This window comes from Rhinopithecus roxellana, chromosome 4, assembly GCF_007565055.1.
Source record: "Rhinopithecus roxellana isolate Shanxi Qingling chromosome 4, ASM756505v1, whole genome shotgun sequence".
NCBI classification, from domain to species: domain Eukaryota; kingdom Metazoa; phylum Chordata; class Mammalia; order Primates; family Cercopithecidae; genus Rhinopithecus; species Rhinopithecus roxellana.
This window is the reverse complement of record NC_044552.1, coordinates 35,866,593-35,889,878: the sequence shown is the minus strand read 5'-3', so window position 1 is coordinate 35,889,878 and position 23,286 is coordinate 35,866,593. Positions and strand designations below refer to the sequence as shown.

Below are 23,286 nucleotides of genomic sequence, written 5' to 3'. Positions count from 1 at the left end.
AACTCTAGCTATCTCTCCAGTGTTCCAGGTTGAATGGGATCTCCCCCTTCCCCTTCCTCCCATTACCCACAGCCCCAGTTCACCAACTGCGCCTCTTTGCTCCAGGAAAGAAGGTGGTGTGGCAGTTGGAAATCTCTGTGGAGACACTTGCTCTGTGAGACCTTGGTCTCTCAGGCCTCTCCCTAGGACTTTGCTTCCTGGGCCTCTCTTGGCCTTGCTGGAAGAGAGGCCCCCCTGCCCTGGCCTGCTCGGAGAGCTGCTGGGCTCCCTGTTCCTCTCACAGTTAGATCCCAGACCTTCTGTCTGCCTGCGTGCATGGGTCACTCTCACTTTATTCCCCAAGGCATGGCCTCATGCAGGCCCTGCTTTCCTCCCTGGACTTCTTTTTTATTTTATTTTATTTGACTCTATTTTTTGAGACGGAGTCTCGCTCTGCCACCCAAGCTGGAGTGCAGTGGCGTGATCTCGTCTCACTGCATCCTCCACCTCCCGGGTTCAAGTGATTCTCCTGCCTCAGCCTCCCAAGTAGCTAGGATTACAGGCATGTGCCACCACGCCCAGCTAATTTTGTATTTTTAGGAGAGACTGGGTTTCTCCATATTAGTCAGGCTGGTCTCAAACTCCTGACCTCAGATGCTCTGCCCTCCTTGGCCTCCCAAAGTGCTGGGATTACACGCGTGAGCCACTGCGTCCAGCCCCTTAATTTTTTTTTTTTTTTTTTTGAGACGGAGTTTCGCTCTTGTTGCCCAGGCTAGAGTGCAATGGCGCGATCTTGGCTCACCGCAACCTCCGCCTCCCAGATTCAAGGGATTCTCCTGCCTCAGCCTCCCTAGTAGCTGGGATTACAGGCATGTGCCATCACGCCCAACTAATTTTGTATTTTTAGTAGAGATGGGGTTTCTCCATGTTGGTCAGGCTGGTCTCGAACTCCCAACCTCAGGTGATCTGCCCGCCTCGGCCTCCCAAAGTGCTGGGATTACAGGCATAAGCCACCGTGCCCGACCAGTTTTGAATTTTTAGTAGAGACGGTTTTACCATGTTGTCCAGGCAGGTGTCAAACTCCTACTCTCAGGTGATTTATCCGCCTCAGCCTTCCAAAATGGTGGAATTACAAGTGCGAGCCACCATGCCTGGCCTGCTTGCCTGGACTTCTGAGTGGCCCCAGCCTCCCAGTGTCACTTCATGCTTTCCTGCTACTGAACAGTGCCAGTGGCATGGCTAAGGAGAGGGACCCTCCTCATCACTGAGGGCAGACTGAGATCCTCACAAGATGCAAGTTCTCCTTCCATGTCACTGGAGGTGCGTAAACCCCTCTGCTTCTTCCACACACCAGCTGTGTTATCAGGATGAATTTGTTTTTGTTTTTGTTTTGGTTTTTGAAACTGAGTCTTGCTCTGTCACCCAGGCTAGAATGCAGTGGCGTGATCTCTGCTCACTGCAAGCTCCTCCTCCTGGGTTCATGCCATTCTCCTACCTTAGCCTCCCAAGTAGCTGGGACTAGAGGCGCCTTCCACCATGCCTGGCTAATTTTTTGTATATTTAGTAGAGATGGTGTTTCACCGTGTTAGCCAGGATGGTCTCGATCTCCTGACCTCGTGATCCACCCGCCCTGGCCTCCCAAAGTGCTGCGATTACAGGCGTGAGCCACCACGCCTGTCCACAGAGTGAATTCTTAACCTCTCTATGCCTCAGTACCCTTATCTGTAAATTGGAGATGATAATAGTATCCACCTTACAGGGCTGTTAGAAGGATTACATGAGTTGTTAGGAGGCTTTATGCACATACAGCACTCAGAGTAGAGCCTGACCCTAGTAAGTGTATGCATTAGGCTGTTATTATGACACAGGTGTTTGCCTGATGTAAACATTGGCAAAACTTTTTTTTTTTCTTTTTTGAGACGGAGTCTCGCTGTCGCCCAGGCTGGAGTGCAGTGGCCAGATCTCAGCTCACTGCAAGCTCCACCTCCCGGGTTCACGCCATTCTCCTGCCTCAGTCTCCCGAGTAGCTGGGACTACAGGCGCCCGCCACCTCGCCCAGCTAGTTTTTGTTTTTTTTAGTAGAGACGGGGTTTCACCAGGTTAGCCAGGATGGTCTCGATCTCCTGACCTCGTGATCCGCCGTCTCGGCCTCCCAAAGTTCTGGGATTACAGGCTTGAGCCACCACGCCCGGCCGGCAAAACTTTTAGGCCCCAATCTAGTATATCAACCTAGGGATCTAGGCCAAATAAAAGTATAAAACCTTCAGAGTCAGTCTTAACCTACAGATTCCGCCACTGTACAGTTAAGATGGTCAGTGGCAGGGTCAGGGCCCTGCTTGCATCCTGTATTCTTTTGCTCTTAGTGTTGGATTTTGTACTTAGTGGGTGTTCAATAGATGATAGGTGGTGGATGGATAAGTAGATGCAGACTGGCATTGAAAGGTACCCAAAGGATACGGCTGCCATAGTTATTAGAATATTTAAATACTACCATTTCTCACTATTCTCACCAGTTATATTCTGTACAGTCACCGCGAACTCCGAACTGGTGAATACTGGCCCATTGCTCCTAGGGGAAATACAGGGTTAGGTTTCTGTGAGTCCCTGGTCACAAGATCTTCATCAACTAATCGATACATAACTTTGCTTTCTGTGTGTTTCTGTTTGAAGACACCTTATTGAATATATAGTTGACTCATTAACATTGAACTCATGCCCCACAGCACAATAATTCATGCCCAAACCTAATCTAATGTATTTTCTCTGTAAGGCGCTTACAGTCACTTTGTACTTAGAAACATTCGCCAGCACATCAGCCCTAGGCTTGGGGGCCATTTTAAACAGGGACATCAACAAAAAGCCCAGCAATGCAGAAAAGGTGGCACTAAGTAGACTATGACAAGGACACTTGTTTACATTACGAGAACTGAAACAGGCAGAGCACTGCCCTGTCCCACCTCAGCTAGGAACATGCATGTTGGGTGACTCAAATTTTTCATGGCTTTGTTCATGTCTGTGAAAGATGACAAAGCACCTCAAGTATTGATTTTGGGGTCACAAATTTTAGCAAGGAGGCAAATTCACAAATACAGACTCCATGAATAATGAAGATTGACTGCACCCCTACGTGGTCCCCCTTTTAGTCCTATCCCTGCAGGATCTAGCTGTCTGCATATCTACTGCCTGGCCCAGCATGGGGCCTCCAGCATCCGGAGCCAGCTCTTAGGCCAGCGCCATCCGACTTGTTGACTCTCCCATATCTCTTTTGGGGGTATAAATGTTGCTGCCCTGGCTGCACTGGCAGAGGGGTGAGGAAGCCCTGCCCTGCCACCCTTCCCCTTACGCTACTTCCCCACTGCACATGGGCCTCCCTTGTGAGCCAGACCCACGCATGTGTAAAGGAAGGCGGGGATGACACACAAGCAGAGGCCACCTGTGACTGCTCTAGGCCAAGTGCTACATCAACACCTGGGGAAGACCCCCTGGCGGTTTGGGGGAGCCTGTTTTGACCTGATCTTTATTTACCCCTCAAAGGAAGTAAATAAATAGCTCTTCGTGTCTCTTTGTGGATATGCCTGTACCACACTGGATGTGCCCGCTGCACACCGTTAAAAACCATGACCCAGCCCCAGAGGAAGTGGTAATGCAACGTTTGTTTGTTTTATTTTCCATTTATTCTTACATCTCCTCCCCGCCTCCATCCTCCACCTTTTCTGTGTGTGCTGAGAGGTTTTCTTTACCAACCTGGGATCCAATCATTTGTTCATTCATTTCTTCATTCACTCATTCCAGTGTGTACTGAGCCATCACAGTGCTAGATGCTGGTAAATATGCAAGATATTATAGGAGAAAGTGAGGGTGCTTTGGCCTGTGGATTCAGGCCAACTTGGATTCGGATCCTTGGAACTGTTTCCTGGCAAGATGATCGTGGATCTCTCTCAGCAGAATCATGGGCAAACTTCAGCTTTGTGGAACTCAGTCTGCAAATTGAGATCATACTGTCTCATCTCACAGGACTGTTTCAAGGATTAAAGACAGAGCAGTGATTTCCCCATGGTCAGCACTTAATATGTTATACTTACTTCCTTTAAGCTAGCAAGGTGGTAACAAAGTTTGGGATTTCCCCTCTGTCCCTCTTCCCTGCGGCTGCCAGCCTCCTTCAGCCCTTTATGGGCACCCACCTGGATTACTGTGCATTTCTAAAGCTCAGAGACTGTTAGAGGTTTCCCAGGGCCTGCAAAATCAAATTCACCTTCTGTTGGTGTTCTGTTCTCCTAGGATCTGGGCTCAACTCACCTTTCCAGGCCTTTACCCACAGCGAACCTTTATAACCCTCTCCCTGCTAGCTAAATCTGATAGATCCTGGGGTGTTCTTGCTTCCATTGCTATGTGCACACTGTCCCCCTTCCTGGAATGCCCTTTATCCTCCTCTCTCCATCCAAACCTGACCAGTCTTCAAAGCCCAGTTTAAATCCACTCAGCTCCTCCTCCCACGTACCCTGCCTCCTGGGTAGCGTTTCCTAGTGTGTATTATGTGTGGATAACAACACATATTGTCCTTACTAGACTGGGAGCTCCTTGAGGACAGGCTCTGTCTCATTGGTTTCCACCCTTCTGTCATTCATTCAGCACATGTGAAGGATGACTGCTCTGTGCCTGATGCCTTTGGGACCGTCCTTGTTTCTCCAACAGTGCCCATCACTCTGTAGGATACTCTCTTAGGAAGAGTTGGTCCAACAAATGAGTGAGGGGAAACAGAACAGAAGGTGGAAAATACTAGCCCCCTTATTCACAGATCCCAAGTGGATGCCTGGAACAGTGGATAGTACCAGACTCTCTGTATATTATGTTTCTTCCTATACGTACATACCAATGATAAAGTTTAATGTATAAATTACATATAGTAAGAGATTAACCACAATAACTAATAATAGAACAGTTATAATTATATATTGTAATAGAAGTTGTGTGAATGTGGTCTGTTTCTCCCTCTCTCTCAAAATATCTTTTTGTACTGCACGATGGGTAACTGAAACCAAAGATAGTGAAACTGAGGTCAGGTGTGGTGGCTCACGTCTGTAATCCCAGCACATTGGGAGGCTGAGGCACGCGGATCACCTGAGGTCAGGAGTTTGAGGCCACCCTGGCCAACATGGAAAAGCTCCATCTCTACTAAAAACACAAAAATTAGCCGGACATGGTGGCACATGCCTGTAATCCCAGCTACTCGGGAGGCTGAGGCAGGAGAATTGCTTGAACCTGGAAGGCGGAGGTTGAGGTGAGCTGAGATCGTGCCATTGCACCCCAGCCTGGGCAACAAGAGTGAAACTCTGATTCTGAAAAAATAAAATAAAGTGAAACTGGATAAAGGGGTGACTGCTCATAAAGTCTTGGGGTGCAGGCTCTCTGTGTTGTGGGAATTCTGAGACAAGGGGAGTAGGGGAGGCTACGGGTGAGGGGAAGGCTTCCCAGAGAGCTGAGTGGTCTTTAGAGGTGAACTGGTAGAGTTTGGAGGGCTGAGATGCAAGACAAGGGCAGGGGAGGAGCCATGATCATCCCGGCAAGGCCAGGGATTCTTGCTCCAGCCCCTCACCGTCATCCAAGTGTCTGTATCTGGGGAGGGCATGTGGATGAAGGCTGGAACCATACAGCGTCCTTCCAGGGACCTGATCAACACAGTGGAGCAAGGGAGGACAGAGAGAGAGCCAAGAACCTTCTGCATGTTGGGTCAGACGCAGGCACCAAGAAGGGCTAGGGAAAGTGCATTCATTTATTAAGACTTTGTTCTTAAGGTTTTTTAAAAAATTATAAAATGATTATTTTTAGGAATTTGGACAATATGGAAAATTAAGAAAAGTTAGAAAAATCCACCCATAGTTCTTATCACCCAAAGACAGCCCTGGTTTACATTTTGTGATTTCCTTCTAGTCTTTATTAATTCAAAAATTATTAATTTTTAGATTTAACTTTTTTTTTTTTTTTTTTTTTGAGACGGAGTCTCGCTCTGTCGCCCAGGCTGGAGTGCAGTGGCCGGATCTCAGCTCACTGCAAGCTCCGCCTCCCGGGTTTACGCCATTCTCCTGCCTCAGCCTCCCGATTAGCTGGGACTACAGGCGCCCGCCACCTCGCCCGGCTAGTTTTTTTTGTATTTTTTAGTAGAGACGGGGTTTCACTGTGTTAGCCAGGATGGTCTCGATCTCCTGACCTAGTGATCCGCCCGTCTCGGCCTCCCAAAGTGCTGGGATTACAGGCTTGAGCCACCGCGCCCGGCCAGATTTAACTTTTAAACTAATTAAATAGTAAAAATTGTAATTATAAATATAAAACAAACTTCCTTATTGTAAAAACACATTACAAATAGGAAGAAAATAAAAGTTCAAATTCCACCCCAATCATTAAGTCCTATCCCTCAGGGAAAATCAGTGTTAAGTGTTACTAGATGTCCTTCTGAACCTTTTTTTTGTGCCTATAAACTCACTGATAGTTTCATCCTTTTAAAATAGGATCATAGAATCTGTTCACATGCAATCATTTCTCTTTTTACAAAGTGAGTACCATTTTGTATGCCCGGTGTTATATTTCCTTTCCTTTTTTTTTTTTTTGAGACAGAGTCTTACTCTGTCACCCAGGCTGGAGTGCAGTGGTGCCATCTCTGCTCACTACAACCTCCACCTCCTGGGTTCCAGTGATTCTTCTGCCTCAGCCTCCTGAGTAGTTGGGATTACAGGTGTACACCACCACGCCCGGCTACTTTTTGTATTTTTAGTAGAGATGGGGTTTCACCATGTTGGTCAGGCTGGTCTCGAACTCCTAACCTCAAGTGGTCTGCTCGCCTTGGCCTCCCAAAGTGTTGGGATTACAGGTGTGAGCCACCGCTCCAGGCCTACATTTCCTTTTTGTTTTACATTTTTTATGCTATGTAAATTTACTTAAGTATCTGACATAAAAAACTGAGTCCATACCATTGATGATACACTTATTTATAGATTGCAATTTTATAACAACTGTTAGAAAATATGGAGTAGCAGGCCGGGCGCGGTGGCTGAAGCCTGTAATCCCAGCACTTTGGGAGGCCGAGACGGGTGGATCACGAGGTCAGGAGATCGAGACCATCCTGGCTAATACGGTGAAACCCCGTCTCTACTAAAAAATACAAAAAACTAGCCGGGCCTCGAGGCGGGCACCTGTAGTCCCAGCTACTCGGGAGGCTGAGGCAGGAGAATGGCGTAAAACCCGGGAGGCGGAGCTTGCAGTGAGCTGAGATCCGGCCACTGCACTCCAGCCTGGGCGGCAGAGCAAGACTCCATCTCAGAAAAAAAAAAAAAAAAAAAAAAAAAAGAAAATATGGAGTAGCTTGCCCCAAAACACAAGAATATCTAATATGTACATTTTAGAAAAGGACTGAAATGTTCCATTGATCAATCAAAATGATTTGAAAACCTTAACATTTGATATTTCGTTACAGTATTTTAAAAGTGGTGGGAGATATCTTTTTCTTTTTCTTTTTTTAACATGGAGTTTCACTCTTGTTGCCCAGGCTGGAGTGCAATGGCATGATCTCGGCTCACTGCAACCTCCGCCTCCCAGGTTCAAGGGATTCTCCTGCCTCAGCCTCCCAAGTAGCTGGGATTACAGGCACCACCACGCCCAGCTAATTTTGTATTTTTAGTAAAGACGAGGTTTCTCCATGTTGGTCAGGCTGGTCTCGGAACTCCCGACCTCAGGTGATCTGCCCGCCTCAGCCTCCCAAAGTGCTGGGATTACAGGAGTGAGCCACTGTGCCCGGCTGGAGATAGCTTTTTCAATTTTGTGTTAGGTATATAAAAACTAAAAGAAAAAGCATTTTTCTTTTAAAATTGGAAAAATAAAATTGGAACAATACAGAGAAGATTAGCATGGCCCCTGTGCAGGGATGACACACAAATTCGTGAAGCGTTCCATATTTTTTCCTGGCTAACATGGTGAAACCCCGTCTCCACTAAAAATACAAAAAAATTAGCCGGGCGTGGTGGCAGGTGCCTGTAGTCCCAGCTACTAGGGAGGCTGAGGCAGGAGCATGGCGTGAACCTGTGAGGCAGAGCTTGCAGTGAGCCGAGATTGCGCCACTGCACTCCATCCTGGGTGACAGAGCAAGACTCTGTCTTAAATAAGTAAATAAATAAAAGCCTCTCAGGTGAACATTTTACTTTTATTTATTTACTTATTTATTTTGAGACGGAGTCTTGTTCTATCACCCAGGCAGGAGTGCAGTGGTGCGATCTCGGCTCACTGCAGCCTCCGCCTCCTAGGTTCAAGTGATTCTCCTGCTTCAGCCTCCTGAGTAGCTGGCATTGCAGGCATGCGCCACTATGCCTGGCTAATTTTTGTATTTTTAGTGGAGATGGGGTTTCACCAGGGTGGCCAGGATAGTCTTGATCTCCTGACCTCGTGATCTGCCTGCCTTGGCCTCCCAAAGTGCTGGGATTACAGGCGTAAGCCACCACACCCGGCCACATTTTGTTGCTGAAATATAAAATGTTAATTAGTATTTTGGAAAAAGTTAAAATTTCCAGCCTTTGCCAAACTGTTTTTTGTATGTCAATACATAGATTTCTTAAATGCCTATGCCACATTCCACCCATATTTTACTCAGTCATCACACTGTTTCCATAGACACTTCTGTTTTGGGCTAGGTCCATGAGACAAAATGCCTGCCTTCTGAAGCTAACAGGCTGATTGGGACCCCACAACCTGACCAGTTTCCATTTAGTGCAATAAATGGCAGTAGTGGATCTTCTGCTGGATGCAATGGAAGCCTGCAGGTTATGGGGTGGCTGGGGGTGCAGTTAAGGAAGGCTTTGTGGAGACAAGACATTTTTGCAGTGGATCTTGAAGGACAAGCAAGAAGTCCTAGATACAGAGGCTGGAGGACTGAGTGGAGAACTGCCAGCAGCAATGTGACTCATTATCAGCCAGCTCCCTGGTTCTGTGGTTTGTTTCTGCTTTTCCTTTAGAGATGACAGATTGTGCGAACAAGAGCTCCAGCTGTTTATCAGGGGCCCTCCCAGGCCCCAAGTGCCAGGGGCTCCCACTCCCTGCTGGAGAGGCTGTGGGCCCCTGATTAGGGAGACAGCTGAGGCAGGGGACCATGGGCACTGCAGGCGGGAGTACTGGCAGGCCACAGTGAGGGACAGAGGTGGAGACCTGCATGATAGGAGCAGGATGCTGTGTGTGGGAGAGCCAGGGCAAGGGACAGAAACAGACCTTGCCCCTCTGTACTTCCAGGACATGCCCCTGCCCTCCTCTGCCTGGTGAGATGCTGCTCCATCAAGACCCCTTCAGATGGCATTCCTCTGTGACTCCATTCGTTTATCTAATGTTTCCCCATAGCATCATTCAGAATTAATTTTTCTCCTTTGCCCACTTAGCAGGTCATTATGTTGTAGTTGAGAGTGTGAACCTTGGAATCAAGAATAGTAATAGCAGACCGGGTGCGGTGGCTCGCACCTGTAATCCCAGCACTTTGGGAAGCCAAGGCGGTTGGATAACTTGAGGTCAGGAGTTTGAGACCAGCCTAGCCAACATGGTGAAATCCTGTCTCTGTTAAAAATACAAAAATTAGCCGGGCATGATGGCGTGTGCCTGTAATCCCAGCTACTCAGGAGGCTGAGGTGGGAGAATTGCTTGAACCTGGGAGCTGGAGGTTGCGGTGAGCTGAGATGGCACCAGTGCATTCCAGCCTGGGCAATAACTCTGTCTCAAAAAAAAAAAAAAAAAAAAAAAAAAAAAACTAATAGATAGTAATAGCAGCTAACATTTATCAAGCATTTACCACATGCTAGGCACCGTGTTGAGTGTTGTGAGTCTACTTTCTCACTTAATATTTCCCAACTGTCAGTGAGGTAGGAATTATTATTATCCCATGTTGTGGAGGAGGAAACTGAAGGACAGAGATATTAATAAACTTGAATTATCACAGCAGAGAGTCAAACCCCTGTCTGAATCTCAGTTTCCTCATTTATAACACAAAGATGAAAATAATATCTTTTTATGCTGGCCAAAAGATACAAAATTTCAGCTAGATGGGAAGAGTAAGTTCAAGAGACCTATCGTACAACATGGTGACTATGGTAAATAAAAACATATTGTGGCCGGGCACAGTGGCTCACACCTGTAATCCCAGCACTTTGGGAGGCCGAGGCAGGTGGATCACCTGAGGTCAGGAGTTCAAGACCAGCCTGACCAACATGGTGAAATCTTGTCTCTACTAAAATACAAAAATTAGCTGGGGGTAGTATCATACAGCTGTAATCCCAGCTACTCGGGAGGCTGAGGCAGGAGAATTGCTTGAACCCGGGAGGTGGAGGCTGCAGTGAGCCAAGATCATGTCACTGCACTCTAGCCTGGGTGACAGAGTGAGACTCTATCTCAAAAAAAAAAAAAAAATTGAAAAAAAAAACATTGCATACATGAAAACTGCTAAGAGCAGTGTTTATGTTCTCACCACATATACAAAAACGTGAGGCAATGCATATGTTAATTAGTTTGATTTAGCCATTCCACAATACGTACATATTTCAAAATAGCATATTGTACACTATAAATATATAAAATTTTTATTTGTCAATTTAAAAAAACAAAAACTTTTTTTTTTAAATTGAGATGAAGTCTTGCTCTGTCGTCCAGGCTGGAGTGCAGCAGTGCAATCTAGGCTTACTGCAACCTCTGACTCCCAGGTTCAAGCGATTCTCCTGCCTCAGCCTCCCGAGTAGCTGGGACTATAGACACGTGCCACCATACCCGGCTAATTTTTGTATTTTTAGTAGAGGCGGGTTTCACCATATTGGCCAGGCTGGTCCCTAACTCCTGACCTCGTGATCCTCCCACCTTGGCTTCCCAAAGTGCTGGGATTACAGGCATGAGCCACCGTGCCTGGCCATAACTTTTTTTTTAATAAAATATTTTTTTGCAAGGGTAGTTGAAGGGCCTGAATGAGGTAATGTATATCAAGCACTTGTCACATAGTCCTCATTCAGCTAATGTCAACTCCCGTGCCCCCTGTTACAGCCCCCACCACTCACTCAGTATCATCAGTCCTTGAGTGGCACTACTTTGAGTTTATATGCATGGCAGAGTGGTTAAGGGTGTCCATTCTAGAGCTGGACTGCCTGGGTTTAAAATCCTGACCCAGATTCATGCTAGATATATGACCTTGAGCAAGTTTTAAAAATCTCTTTGAGCCTCAGTTTCTTCATCTAGAATATGAAGATAAAAACAGAAGGATTGTTGTAGGTTTAAAATGAATATGTGTGTGTTTGTGCATGTACATGCATATTTGTTATTGATATTGACTAGAAACTTTTTGAGGGCAGGCTCAATTTCAGGAAGGTGTCACCTGGGTTCTCACTGCCTTAGTGAAGATATGTATGGCTGAGTGATCCAGATGATGGTATAATGACAAGGATAACAAGTATATATGTTGGAAATACTTGCTTATTATAATAAGAGATTTTGAAAAATATAATGAATAAAATGAAAATGAACCACTACTCAGAAATAATCACTGTTAACATGTTGGTATATTTCCTTCTAGTCTGTCACCCAAGCCGGAGTGCAGTGGCTTGATCATAGCTCAATGAAGCCTCGAACCCCGGGGCTCAAGCGATCCTCCCACCTCAGTCTCCCGATGCTGGGATTACAGGCGTGAGCCACCATGCCCAGCTCCTTCCCATCTTATCTCTATGTAGACAACTATTTTCCTATAACTGGGATCATGTGCTGTGTTACAGTTTTGTATCCCCCACTGACCTGGTATGTATGTAAGATGAACATTTTCCAATGCCATTAATATATTCTTTGAAATAGAGTTGTTAATGGCATTTTGTTTTGTTTTACTGATTGAAAGACTATACACTAAGGGAGTTAATATATTGTTGCCATTCTGGAGATAGGGAGGCCTTTTTTTGTTTGTTTTTTTGTGTTTTTTTTTTTTTTTTTTTTTTTTTTTTGAGACGGAGTCTCACTCTATTGTCAGGCTGGAGTGCAGTGGCACAATCTTGGCTCACTGCAACCTCCGCCTCCTGGGTTCAAGTGATTCTCCTGCCTCAGCCTCCCAAATAGCTGGGACTATAGGCGGGCACCACCACGCCCAGCTAATTTTTGTATTTTTCATAGAAATGAGGTTTCACCATGTTAGCCAGGATGGTCTCAGTCTCTTGACCTCATGATCCGCCTGCCTTGGCCTCCCAAAGTGCTGGGATTACAGGCATGAGCCACTGTACCTGGCCCTGAGTCATTCTTGAATGAATGGCTTGGAACTGGAAGGGACTGCTGAAATGTAGATTGAGAGAGCCAGAAATTAGATCTCAATAGGCTGAACTAATGATGAAAATTTAACAATATAAAATTCCACAAGAACAAAGTTTATTCTGAAGTTAACAAAAGGATTCAGAAAAGCAATCACCTGAAACCTCTCTTGTTAGAAGACTGGGTGTAAATTACAAATAAATTAGAAAAATACAGGATAGGTGAGATGTGGCTTAACAGTTATTTATTTGCTCAACATGTATTTATTGAATGTCTGCTATGTGCCAAGACTTGTTTGTTCTAGGTATTGGGGATTCAGAAAAAGCCAACACCCCTGCCCTCCTATAACTTACATTCTAGCAATGTCTAGAGACAGACAATAAGCAAACAAACATACAATGGGATGTCTCATAGTGAACACTGCTGAGACCAACAGCCGTTAACCATGGTTCACGAGAGAAAACTGTGCTTTAAGTTGGCTCTAAACTCATGAATCAACTGTGTGATTCAATTTTGAAAAAAGCCTAACTCTACCTTAGGCTGTGTCAAAGGAATGTCCAGCACTTGGGAGATCATGTTCCCTCTGCTATCTGATTATCAAGTTGGATCCTGGAGCACTGCGTTTATACTTGAGGGAGACACTGATGAACTGGAACTTATTTAGGAAAGGATGACTAAGATCATTAGGGGTCCTGTATCGCCCCTAAACAGGCATTAGGACCAGGATCAGCAGGTAGAGGCCCCACTACCCGGAAGACAGGACCGGATCAATGGGTAGAGGCTCCAGGAAGGAAAGTTTCAGCTCAGTAGGTCAAGGAATGTTCTAGTAGTCAGAACTGACCAGTAATAGAACAGGCTGTGAGAGGGGGTGACTTTCCCATCTCCAGAAGTATATAAGAAGAGCCTGGATTCATCTGTGTCAGGATAGCATATAATGAATCTGGTAGAAGCTTGGATGAATTTATATGTGCAGCTTCTTTTAGTTCCAGGTCATATTATGCATGAGAAGAAAAAAGGATTTTCCGCCAAGATCTCATAATGTACATAATTCCACACTCCCCGCATTTTACATAGCCAACAACCACCAAGGGCATAAGCAGAATTCCAGCATGTAAAAATCACAAGTTCTCAGAACTCCTTCACTCATCACTTTATTTTATTTATTTATTTGAGACAAAGTCTCGCTCTGTCTCCCAGGCTGGAGTACAGTGGCGCCATCTCTGCTCACTACAACCTCCACCTCCCGGGTTCCAGTGATTCTTCTGCCTCAGCCTCCTGAGTAGTTGGGATTACAGGCATGTATTACCACTCCTGGCTAACTTTTTTGGTTTTGTGTTTTATTTTCATTTTGTTTTTGAGACAAAGTCTCTTTTGCCCAGGCTGGAGTGAAGTGGTGTGATCTTGGCTCACTGCAACCTCCACTCTCCACCCCAACCCCACCCCAGGTTCAAGTGATTCTCCTGCCTCAGCCTCCCAAGTAGCTGGGATTACAGGCGCCCGCCACCATGCCCAGCGAATGTATTTTTGTATTTTTAGTAGAGATGGGGTTTTGCCATATTGGCCAGGCTGGTCTCCAATGTTATGCTTTACAGAAATGAAAACAATGTCCCAGATCATGGATTATATTTAGTTGTTCTGTCTCCCCAAGTTTTGTTTAACCTGACATGATTCCTTAGTTTTTATCTTCCATGACATCAACATTTTTGAAGAGTGGGCAAAGAACTCTTAAGCAAAGTCTTAGAAAAATGAGCTAATGCAGCTGGGCATGGTGGCTCAACACCCGTAACCCTGTTTGACAGGGACCATCATGCTCCGCATTTGACAGATGAGGAGATGCAGGCATGGAAAGGCTGCCTTGCTCAGGACCTTACCTCAGGATGATCCTATGACATTTTCCTGGTGTATTTCTTCCTCGCTCTGAGTCTTTGCAGGTTTCTGTAGAAGGGAGCTCAGCGCTGGTGAGTGCTGTTGGTGGTGGCCTTCTACTCTGAGATTTTCAGGGCTTGGGAGTACCCCTCTCCCTCCACTGCCTCAGTTTACAGCCATCTATTCATGGCTGTCTGCATTTTCAGGTGGAGGGCTCAGTACTCTGCGTCTTCAATTCTAGGGTGGTGGAGGTAGGAGGATTTGGGTCCTTAATGTTCACTGCTTCCGGCCGGGCGCGGTGGCTCAAGCCTGTAATCCCAGCACTTTGGGAGGCCGAGACGGGCGGATCACGAGGTCAGGAGATCGAGACCATCCTGGCTAATTGTGAAACCCCGTCTCTACTAAAAAAAATACAAAAAAACTAGCCGGGCGAGGTGGCGGGCGCCTGTAGTCCCAGCTACTCGGGAGGCTGAGGCAGGAGAATGGCGTAAACCCAGGAGGCGGAGCTTGCAGTGAGCTGAGATCTGGCCACTGCACTCCAGCCCCGGCGACAGAGCGAGACTCCGTCTCAAAAAAAAAAAAAAAAAAAAAAATGTTCACTGCTTCCTTCCTTGCTTCCCACCAGAGCAACTTACTAACCCTTTGTATCTCACACCATGCCTGAGTTTCTCCAGTTAGGGCCCAGTATGTCAAATGTATCATCTCCTGCAGAGTGTGTCAAAAATACATAATCCCGGACCCCACTCCAGACCTCCTGAATCAAAATCTCTGGTGGAGTGACCAGGGCTTGCCTCTGTAATAAATTCCCAGTTAGCCAGGCTTGGTGGCTTATACCTATAATCTCAGCATTTTGCGAGGCTGGGGCAGGAGGATTGCTGGAGGCCAGGAGTTTGAGACCAGCCTGGGCAACAAAGTGAGATCCTATCTCTACAAATAAATTTTTAAAATTAGCCAGGCATGGTGGCCTAGGTACTTGCTGTGGTCCTAGCTACTTGGTAGGCTGAGGCAGGAGAATTGCTTGATCCCAGGAGTTTGAGGCTGCAGTGAGCTGTGATTACACCAATGTACTCCAGCCTGGGTGACAGAGTGAGATTCTGTCTCAGTCAGTCAGTCAGTCAATGTAAATTCATTCATTCACTACCAGTTATTCTTACAGGTTCGAGAATCACTGTTGAAAGCCCTCATTGGATGCTTGTGAAATGACCGATTGACTGCTTGGATGAACTCCTGGAGGGTTTCTATGGAGGACTGAGCAAAAGGAAACTTAACATTTCCTCTCAATTTTCCTGTGAAACTAAAACTGCGCTAAATAACAGTCTATTTAAAAAAAAAAAAAAAAAAAAAAAAGATAGTTGCCTATAAATGAACTAAAGAATGTTGTGGAATGTTGTAGGGCTTAACCACTTGGAACCTCCTCAGTGCTGATGGCAGCGATGTCACCTTCAGTATGAGAAGGTCTCTGAGCAGGTCCCAACCTGTCTGACTCCTGCTGATCTTGCCCAAGCTCTGAGAGCCTGGGGATGACAGAAGACAGTTGCTCCACCCCGCAGAGGAGCACAGCTGTTTCCCCAGCCCCTCATTCAGCCACCTGAAATCATTCACAGTTTTCCTGTCAGTTAACCCGGCCCCGCTGCAGTGTGGGAAGGAGCCCCGCTAGGTGGGGTGGGGCCATATTTCATTTACTATTGGGCTTGGTGTCTTTCCTTGGGCCTCAGCTGAACAGGTGCAGGCTGAGGCAGCTGGGTGAAATGAGGACATTCTTCCTCTCCCTTCCTCCCTCCTCTCCTTCCAACTCCCTCCCCTAACCCAGCCACACGAAGCCACATCCCATTTCCTCCCCCTCTTTCAAAAGCTTCACTCCCTACTCTGTGTCCTCCATGCTGCAAAGGGCAGTGCCCCAGGGCAGGGGACACAGTTACAGGAAGGTGGAAAGCAGTGGCTTTCCACTGCCCCCTCCCTTTCTGTTTTATTTGGAGGGGTGTAGGGAGATGGAAGTGGTGTCATAAGAAGAGAGGGAGGGCTCTCCCAGGTACTACCTGGGTCACTGACTGCCTACCACCTCTAAGCTCACAAAAGAAACCACTTATGAAGTTGATAGCCCATCCCCTTCAGGGCTGACTCTTGCTTGTCCTCTAGGAGAATGAACCATGGGGGTGCCTGAGGGATGAAGAAATCACACCCAAATCCACATTCTAGAACAAAGGTTCTCCAAGCTTGGCCTGCATTCCTTAGAGGGCCTGTTAAACACTGATTGCTGATTCAGTAGGACTGAGTGGGGCCCAAGAATCTGCATTTCTAAGTTGTTGATGCTGCTTCTACTGGTATAGGGACCACACTTTGAGAATCACTATTCTAGGGCTCCCCTTAAGGTTTTTGTTTGTTTCTTTTTTTTGAGACAGAGTCTTGCTCTGTCGCCTAGGCTGGAGTGCAGTGGCACAATCTTGGCCCACTGCAACCTCCACCTCCTGGGTTCAAGCGATCTGCCCACCTTAGCCTCCCGAGTAGCTGGGACTATGGGTGTGTGCCACCACCCTGGCTAGTTTTTGTTTTTTGTGTTTGTTTTGTTTTGTTTTTTTGTTTTGAGACGGAGTTTCGGTCTTGTCGCCCAGGCTGGAGTGGCATGGTGCAATCTTGGTTCACTGCAACCTCCGCCTCCCAGATTCAAGTGATTCTCCTGCCTCAGCCTCCTGAGTAGCTGGGATTACAGGAACCTGCCACCACACCTGGCTAATTTTTGTATTTTTAGTAGAGACAGGGTTTCACCATGTTGGCCAGGCTGGTCTTGAACTCCTGACCTCAGGTGATCCTCCTGCCTCGCCTCCCAAAGTCCTGGGATTACAGGCGTGAGCCACTGCTTCTGGCCCAATTTTTGTATTTTTTTGTAAAGACGGGGTTTCACCATGTGGCCCACGCTGGTCTTGAACTCCTGGGCTCAGGTAATCCAACCGCCTCGGCCTCCCAAAGTGCTGGAGTTATAGGCATGAGCCACCGCACCCAGCCTCCCATTAAGATTTCTGATAAGTAGGCCTGACCAAGGCACAGTTGAGAGAAGAGCAGTCCACTCAAGGAAGTTGAGCCCCCAGCAGTGACCCTTATCACTCAGGCTCCAATCACAACCCTTCCCCCTTGCAGTTCTGTATAGCTTAGCTACATTTGGATGGGATTCTGGCTTACGAGAAGAAGGCGGAAAGAAGACCCTCTCTGTCTGCATGTTCCCTATCCCCACAGGCAGCCCCCCTCCAAGCAATATCTCCTTCCATCTTGAACCTTTTATTTCTAGAGCTCCTTTCCTGCCAATTGTAGGGAAAGAGATGCCCCTGTGTTCCCTGAAGTTTACCTTTCAACTATGTTTTGTGGAATGTTAGGCAGTGGTGACTTGGGAGGGATCCACCATGATGTAGCATGAAACTGCTCAACTATAGATAGGAAATGTTATTGCTTCTGTAAAAACAACCAACCATAAAACTGTAAATGAATATATACGTAAGTATTTACATGCACATAGACCCTTTCCAGACCAATCAACAGCAGTTAGCTCTGTTGGGAGATTTCAGCCGGATTGGATATTTCACTCTTCATTTTCTCTAATCCTACATTTTAACAAGCCCATCTTACTTTGTAATTAAAATCCAGCCTATATTACTTTGTAATTAAAAATCAGTGCACTGAAAGTAGAAGAAAATGGTGCAGCTCTGGAAAGCTGCACACTGAGCTGTTGACAGTGGGGAGTAGGGGTGAGGCCGAGGGTTCTGTCACATTATACATACACACTCTGGACTGTTTGAATTTGTCTCAATAGGTACTTTTTCTTTTTCTTTTTTTTTTTTTTGAGACAGAGTTTTACTCTTGTTAACCAGGCTGGAGTGCAGTGGCACCATCTCGGCTCACTGCAACCTCTGCCTCCTGGGTTTAAGTGATTCTCTCACCTCAGCCTCTTCAGTAGCTGGGACTACAGGCACCCGCCACACCCGGCCAGTTTTTGTATTTTTAGTAGAGATGGGGTTTTGCCATGTTGGCCAGGCCGATCTCGAACCCCTGACCTGAAGTGATTCACCTGCCTCGACCTCCCAAAGTGCTGAGATTACAGGTGTGAGCCACTGCGCCTAGCCAAGAGGTACTACTATGTTTTAAATTAAAAAATAAAGTAGAGATATAGGCAATAAAGGAAACACAACAGCCTCCTCTCTTCCTCTCCCCACTTCCCCCCAGTCCCCGGCTCCCCCACCAGCTGCTGTCCCCAGCCTTCACACCCCGCCAGCTGCTCTGCCGGCTCATTTCTTCCTGTCACCGTCAGGTTTCTTCACTGAGTGGCCTTCACTTGCTGTCTCCATTTCTTCAACAGCCACTCTTTTTATTTTAAAGCAACATTATGTGTTTTTGTTTGTGGATCGCCAGCATTCCAAAAAAGAAAGAAAATCCCATAGACTTTAAAGCAGCATCCGTGAGCTGCTCTCGATCCTGTCCAGCCCTCTCTGGCTCTCGCAGCACATGCATGTCCTTTCATAATTGTAATCTGCACAAATGCTATTTTGTGTCCTGAAATTTTTTACGTCACCTAATTTTATAAGCCCGCCTATGTATGGACACAGCATCATTTCTTCTATGAATGGTACTATGGTTGCTTAGCCAGACCCCGATTGTTAAGCCCTTGGGTGGTTTCCAATTTTTTGCTATTTATTCATTCACCATTTAACCCCCTGCATTTGGGCTCCGCCTCCTGCCAGTCTTTAAAAACTGCCCTTTTGAAGGTCAGTGCTATCAGACTTCCCTCCAATTCTACCAGCCTCTGCTCAGTCCTTGACTAAGCCCTTGTCCTGACTTCAGTTGGACTTGGCCTTACTACCCACCCTCATGGCCATCCACCCGCCCGTCTATCAAGCTCTTGGTGAAATTCCAGCCTCCCTTCATTTCCTTTTGTTCTTTTTCTTTCTTTAATCATTTTTAAATTTTTGTTGAAAAAGAATAAAACAACCAATAAGTGTACAATATAGAAAGTAAAAACATGTTTCAAATGTTATAATTGACTTATGAAGCATATACAGGCAAAAGAATATGTCATATATATGTATGTAGGTATATATATATGTGTGTATGTATATTATGAAGTAGTATAATATAACATACTTACCCTGCAACTTGAGAAATATGCCACCAGTTATATAGGAGCTTCCTGTGTTCCCTTCTCTGTGCCATCCCTCTAACAAATCTCATTGAGATACTGTGAATTGTGTTCATTTTATCATTCGCCTAATTAATTTTAATAATTTGTGGACTTGAAGAGATTCCATGTAGATAGTCATAGCATCTATTAATAATGAAGTTGGTTTTTTTCAATTCTATACCTTTCATTTATTTTCCTTTGTTTAGTGTTTTGCTAGAGCCTCCAATTTAATGTCAGCTAGAAGCAGGGACAGCAGGCATCCTTTCCTTATCATCCACCTCAGGTGATCTGCCTGGCTCGGCCTCCCAAAGTGCTGAGTTTACAGGTGTGAGCCACCTTGCCCTGCCTCTCTTTTCTTTTCTTTTTTTTTGAGATGGAGTCTAGCTCTGCTGCCCAGGCTGGAGTGCAGTGGCTCGATCCTGGCTCACTGCAAGCCCCTCCCCGCTGGGTTCACGCCATTGTCCTGCCTTAGCCTCCCGAGTAGCTGGGACCACAGGCGCCTGCCACCATGCCTGGCTAATTTTTTGTATTTTTTTTAGTAGAGACGAGGTTTCACCGTGTTAGCCAAGATGGTCTCAATCTTCTGATCTCATGATCCACCCACCTTGGCCTCCCAAAGTGCTGGGATTACAGGCGTGAGCTACCACGCCCAGCCCTCTCTTTTCTAATATATGCACTTAAGGCTATATATTTCCCTATAAGTGTCGTTTTAGCTGCATTGTGTAAGTTTGCTTTCTTTATTGAATGTACATATCATAAAATAAATACATATAATATTTTTTTTTTTTTTGAGATGGGGTCTTGTTCTGTTGCCCAGGCTGGAGTGCAGTGGCGCAATCTCGGCTCATTGTAGCCTCCCAAGTTCAAGTGATTCTCCTACCTCAGCCCCCTGAGCAGCTTGAACTACAGGCATGTGCCACCACACCCAACTAATTTTTGTATTTTTGGTGGAGACAGGATTTTACCATGTTGGCCAGGCTGGTCTCAAACTCCTGACCTCAAGTGGTCCACCCACCTCGGCCTCCCAAAGTGCTATGATTACAGGCATGAGCCACCATGCCTGACCAAAATACACAGATCTTAAGTCTACAGTTCTATGAATGTTTTTTTTTTTTTTTTTTTTGAGAGAGAGAGTTTCACTCTTGTCACCCAGGCTGGAGTGCAATGGCACTATCTCAGCTCACTGCAACCTCTGCCTCCTGGATTCAAGGGATTCCCCTGCCTCAGCCTCCCAGCTAGCTGGGATTACAAGCATGCACCAACATGACTGGCTAATTTTTGTATTTTTCATAAGGATGGGGTTTCACCATGTTAGCCATGCTGGTCTTGAACTCCTGACCTCAGGTGATCCACCCGCCAAAGTTCTGGGATTATAGACGTGAGCTACCGTGCCCGGCCCTATGAATTTTGACAACTGTAAACATCCACATCCATGTTGCCATCATCTGAATCAAAATATGTGACAGTTCTACTATCCTAGAAAGTTTCAGGCACACTCCACCCGCACCCCACCACCCCATTTTTTTTGAGATGGGGTCTTGCTGTGTTGCTCAGGCTATCCTTGAACTCCTGAGCTCAAGTGATCTTTCTACCTCAGCCACCCAGTAGCTGTCATTACAGATGTGCACCACTGCTCCCCACCCATGGGGCCTATTTTGGTTCAGTCTCCTTTTTATCACCAGAGTTTACCTCTGTTAAGACTATACATGTATATAGAACCTCATCTAAAAAGAATCATGCGGTATCAATTCTCTTTTGTGCCTGGCTTCTTACACACACCTATTTTGCATTCTCTCTCTTTTTTTTTCATCTGTTATTCTCTCCTCAAGTTACTCCAACTGGATGTTCATCCCCATCACTCCACAGAAATGGCTTTTATTGTGGTCACAAATTATTTACTTTTTTCTTTTTTTGAGATGGAGTCTTTCTCTGTCGCCCAGGCTGGAGTGCAGTGGCCGGATCTCAGCTCACTGCAAGCTCCGCCTCCCGGTTCACGCCATTCTCCTGCCTCAGCCTCCCAAGTAGCTGGGACTACAGGCGCCTGCTACCTCGCCCGGCTAGTTTTTTTTTGTATTTTTTTAGTAGAGACGGGGTTTCACCCTGTTAGCCAGGATGGTCTCGATCTCCTGACCTCATGATCCGCCCATCTCGGCCTCCCAAAGTGCTGGGATTACAGGCTTGAGCCACCGCGCCCAGCCTTAGAAAAATTATTAACATTTAAAAATGTATAACTTATATTTTTTAGTATTATTAAAAAGAAATAGAGACAGTGTCTCTCTATGTTTGCCAGATTGGTCTTGAACTCTTGGCCTCACACAATCCTCCTGCCTCGGCCTCCTAAAGTGTTAGGATTGCAGGCATGAGCCACCGTGCCCAGACCGTTTATGTATTTTTATCTCTCATGTGTTTTAGAATAAAAAGACCACACATTTATAAAAACAAAAGTTAATGCCCAAAGACAGCCAAGTGCTATAACATTTTAGCATATTGTCCTCCTAGTCTTTTTGCAATACACAATTTTATCATTCCATTTATACAATTGTATATACTGCTTTTTTCAATTTCTCAACATTCCCCCTGTTTATTAGAAATACTTCGGCTGGCCGGGCGCGGTGGCTCAAGCCTGTAATCCCAGCACTTTGGGAGGCCGAGACGGGTGGATTACGAGGTCAGGAGATCGAGACCATCCTGGTCTACACGGTGAAACCCCGTCTCTACTAAAAAATACGAAACCATCCTGGTCTACACGGTGAAACCCCGTCTCTACTAAAAAATACGAAACCATCCTGGTCTACACGGTGAAACCCCGTCTCTACTAAAAAATACAAAAAACTAGCCGGGCGAGGTGGCGGGCGCCTGTAGTCCCAGCTACTCGGGAGGCTGAGGCAGGAGAATGGCGTAAACCCGGGAGGCGGAGCTTGCAGTGAACCGAGATCGCGCCACTGCACTTCCAGCCTGGGCGACAGAGCGAGACTCCGTCTCAAAAAAAAAAAAAGAAATACTTCGGCTGTGCACAGTGACTTATGCCTATAATCCTAGCACTTTGGGAGGCCAAGGTGGGCAGATCACAAGGTCAGGAGTTCAAAACCAGCCTGGTCAATATAGTGAAACCCCGTCTCTACTAAAAGTACTAAAATTAGCTGAGTGTGGTGGGTGCCTATAGTCCCAGCTACTTGGGAGGCTGAGGCAGGAGAATTGCTTGAACCCTGGAGGCGGAGGTGGCAGTGAGCCGAGATCACACCACTGCCCTCCAGCCTGGGTGACAGAGCAAGACTGCACCCTGCCCCCCAACTCCACAAAAAAGAAAAACTTCATAAATATAACTGAGTGATTGTGGGATGTAGTTTATATAGCCATTTCCCTCCCATTGGACTGTAAGGTTGTTTACAATTTTTTTGCTATAATAAATAACCATTGTATGTCTTATGCATAAATAAAATTTTTTTTTTTTTTTTTTTTTTTTGAGACGGAGTCTCGCTCTGTCGCCCAAGCTGGAGTGCAGTGGCCGGATCTCAGCTCACTGCAAGCTCCGCCTCCCAGGTTTACGCCCTTCTCCTGCCTCAGCCTCCCGAGTAGCTGGGACTACAGGCGCCGCCACCTCGCCCGGCTAGTTTTTTGTATTTTTTAGTAGAGACGGGGTTTCACCGTGTTAGCCAGGATGGTCTCGATCTCCTGACCTCGTGATCCACCCGTCTCGGCCTCCCAAAGTGCTGGGATTACAGGCTTGAGCCACCGCGCCCGGCCAAAATTTTTTAACTAATATACTTTATTTATTTATTTTTGAGACAGAGTCTCACCCTGTCACAAAGGCTGGAGTGCAATGGAACAATCTTGGCTCACTGCAACCTCTGCCTCCCAGGTTCAAGTGATTCTCCTGCCTCAGCCTCCTGAGTATCTGGGATTACAGGTGGCTGCCACCACGCCCGGCTAATTTTTGTATTTTTAGCAGAGACGGGGTTTCACCATGTTGGCCAGCCTGATCTGGAACTCCTGAC

General features: G+C 46.3%; 1 protein-coding gene and 1 non-coding gene across 4 annotated transcripts in view; both read left to right on the top strand.

Annotated features, from left to right (window-relative positions):
• Positions 1–23,286, top strand: part of CCND3 (cyclin D3) — a 122,516-nt gene that overhangs the window by 25,359 nt on the left and 73,871 nt on the right. The gene's annotated exons all lie outside the window — the stretch shown is intronic.
• LOC115897077 lies at positions 7,820–7,926 on the top strand. The gene has a single exon (XR_004057024.1). It is a non-coding gene; the product is annotated as a U6 spliceosomal RNA (small nuclear RNA).